General features: G+C 38.7%; 1 pseudogene; it reads left to right on the top strand.

Moving 5' to 3' along the window:
* The first annotated feature begins 1,544 nt into the window (after window positions 1-1,544).
* On the top strand, window positions 1,545-3,299 carry LOC131506055 (COP9 signalosome complex subunit 3-like; annotated as a pseudogene).
* The last annotated feature ends 252 nt before the right edge of the window (window positions 3,300-3,551 follow it).

Genomic DNA, 3,551 nt, shown 5'->3' with positions numbered 1-3,551 from the left:
TGTAGCATGTATTGGTACTTTATTCCTTTTTATTATCAAATAACATTTTATTATATAGGTACACCACATCTTAATTATCTATTCATTGAAGGACATGTGTGATATTTCCATTTTTTTTCCTATTTTGGATGATGCTACTATGAATATTCATGTACAATTTTTGTGTGGGTATATATTTTTCTTTCTCTTGGGTTCACACCTAGAATGGAAATGCTGAGTCAAATGGTAACTGCTTAACATCTTGAGGAACTGATAAAATATTTCCACAGTGGCTGTGCCACTGCTATATTCTTACTAGCCGTGAGTGAGAATTCTAACTTTTCCACGTTATTGTCAACACTTGTTACTGTCTATCTCTTTGATTATAACCATCATAGTGGGTACAAATTAGTGTCTCATGTGGTTTTAAGTTGCATTTTCCTAATAATTACTGATGTTGAACATGTCTTTCCGTGTTTATTGCCCATTTCTATGTTTTCTTTGGAGGGATGTCTACTCAGCTTCTTTTCTCATTTTTAAATTGAATTGTCCTTTTATTATAGAGTTGTAAGGAATATTTACATATTATAGATGTATAAAAGTCCATTATCAGATATGTGATTTTCAAATATTTTCTCTGATTCTCTGGGTTGTCTTTTAACTTTCCTATTGGCATCAATTGTAGCATAAAGGCTTTAATTTTAATGTCGTTGAATTTATCTTTTTTACTGAAGAGCACTTTTTTGGGTGTTATGTCTAAGAAACCACTGTCTAAACCAAGGCACACAAATTTACAACCATGTTTTCTTCTAAGCCTTTTATACTTTTGCTCTTATGCTTATGTCTGTAACATATTTTGTGTTGATTTTTGTGAAAAATGTGAGGTGGATGGTCCATCCAAATTTATTCTTTTGCATGCAGATATTCAGTTGTCTGAGGGCCATCTGTTGAAAATTATTCTTTACCCATTGAATAGTCTTGACACCCTTGTTAGAAATCAACTGACTATAAAGGTATGGTTCTTTCTCTCTTTTTTTAATGTTTATTTATTTATTTTGAGAGAGAGCAGGGGAAGGGCATAGAGAGAGGGAGAGAAAGAATCCCAAGCAGGCTCTGCACCCTCAGCACAGAGCCTAATGCAGAGCTCAGACTCATGAACCATGAGATCATGACCTGAGCCAAAATCAAGTGTCAGACATTTAACCGACTGAGCCACCCAGGTGCCCCTGTATGGGTTACTTCTCAACTGTCAATTCTATTCAGTTGATCTATAAATTTATCGTTATGCCAGGATTTCACAGTCTGGATTACTATATCTTTGTAGTAAGATTTGAATTTGAGATTTGGTCTTATTTTTGAAGGTTATTTTGGCATCCTAGATTTCTATACAGATTTTTGAATTAACTTGTCAATTTCTGCTAAAAGTCTTGAGGCCTTCCTGTGATTCACTGTGGCCCTTCCTCCCGCAATGGTCACCTCTGCCTGCTCAGGCTGCCTCTGTCGCTTGAACTGCTCTGGAGAAAACATGGTGTCTGCCCTCAATTTGTGAACAGTGCTAGCTCTCAGCTCAAAGGCAAATAATTCAACTTTGTGAATTGATCAACAAGAATAAGGAACTTTTCGCAAGTAACTTATCATATCTGGGCACTATGTTTGGAGCTTCTGATGTATTGGAACACTTCTTGGGTGTCCTTGCTGTTTTGTTTGCAAGGTTTTCTATGCCCAGCATTCCTGGTTCCCAAATATGATTATTCCAGGTATAGCTTTTCATTAGTACTTATAATGGGGAGCATATTCAATATGCAACAAATAACTTTGCTGGGCTTTGCCATCAGTTAACAAATGCACTTGTGGAAAGCAAACAGCCCCTGGGAGGAATTGGCATCCTTAATGTAGCAATAGACAAGCTTCAGATGAATGCAAACTAACTGACTTCCATACCTAATCTTTGCCAGCTTTGCTTGCAGGCAAAATGCTTTAAGTGTGCCCTTCCATATCTTGACATAGATATGATAGGTAGCTGTAAAGAGAATAGAGCTCTATTCATCTTGAGTTTTGTCTTATGGGTGTTTTATGATGCTTTGACAATTTGGAGGCCCTGTGGGCCTGGGGAGGGGTTAGCTAATTCCTAGAGACAGCTAACAACTTGCCTGTGAGCATGCATTTGACATGCAAATTAATCAGTCCCTTCAGATACTCCTCTGCCTGTCTCATTGTCAGACTCCTGCCATTGGGAACATTATCCCCCCCACCCTAAATCACCCCAGATCCAGGTATGGGACAACTACGGACCACCACTATAACCCAGAGCCTACCAAAATTATTCAAACATCCATTCCTAAACTTGCTTAGTTTGCCTGCTTTACCTTGCCTGTTTCTTCCCTCAAAAACCAGAATAAAGGCTTTGAGCCACACTTTGCCCTGGTTCCTTCTGCCCCCTGATTGACCATAGTGCTTCCTCATGTGGTCCTATGTGGAGTGCTGTGCCCTCTCCTCTTGGGAAGTATAAACGACAATATATTCAATGGCAATTATCCCCTGATCTATTGGCCTCTCTATATCTGAAAATCCTAGGTACATTTTAGAACAGGAGCCTATGATGCAAAGCACTTTTTATGATACTGTTATATGGAAGAATTATCTGGGCCAGGCTGACTAGCACTTTACTTTTCTGAACAGGCTAAACCCAGGCCTGCTGTGGTGATCAGTCATATCATGTTGGAGTCATGTATAATAAGTGCATTCTAGCTTCTCTGATGCTACTTAGCAAAGTACAGTAGCTACCAAAATATAACGTCTCAGATTATGAGTAGATTCATTAAGTCCCTTAGCAGTGTTTACCATGAGTTACCACAAATTTATTCAACCAACAATCTTTCAAGACTTTCAAACCTGGTAAATTAATTACAGTGAAATTTTTGCTTAGGATAACATCATGCGACTGGAGAAGCAAAACTTGTTATCTCTTTAAAAGAATAATGAAAGGCTCGCAAAGACTTTTTAAACATTATTGTCATGAAATTTGGCAAGGTGTGCGCAATTACCTGGACCTCAAGAGACAGAAAAACACATACTACACATGACAGAAGATGGTGAGATTTTTGCAAGCATGTTATGATCAGTTTTTCTAATGACTACCCCAGAATATAATATATAATCCAGCCATGCTTCATAACATTGATCTGGAAATGTTGAAATAAAGAGAGCTTGATGAGTGACCGAAAGCCATGGATCAAGAGGCTGTGGTGAATCCCCAATCTGCATAAAAGAGAATGGGATCACAAGGTGAATCAGTAAACAAACCATATAGTTGCTCTTGAAACTAACATGCATCCTGAGTTAAATAAAGGTGAAACCAACCATCGCCTTGGCCAGAGGCAAATGTTACACGGGTGGCAAGGGAGGACCAAGACTGTCTCACCTGGATATTAGAGAAGTAAATTTTTTTTTTGACAAATCCTGGCGATACCTCCTAGCTGCAGTACCTTTAACTGCTTGCCCCGTTGCTGAACACAAACCTCTGCTTGACACAGGCTCCTGCTGGACATGAGAGACTCCATGTTCCTCTCTAC

This window comes from Neofelis nebulosa, chromosome 3, assembly GCF_028018385.1.
Source record: "Neofelis nebulosa isolate mNeoNeb1 chromosome 3, mNeoNeb1.pri, whole genome shotgun sequence".
Classification (NCBI taxonomy): domain Eukaryota; kingdom Metazoa; phylum Chordata; class Mammalia; order Carnivora; family Felidae; genus Neofelis; species Neofelis nebulosa.
Note: the sequence above shows the minus strand (reverse complement) of the source record. Positions and strands in the feature narration are given on the sequence as shown.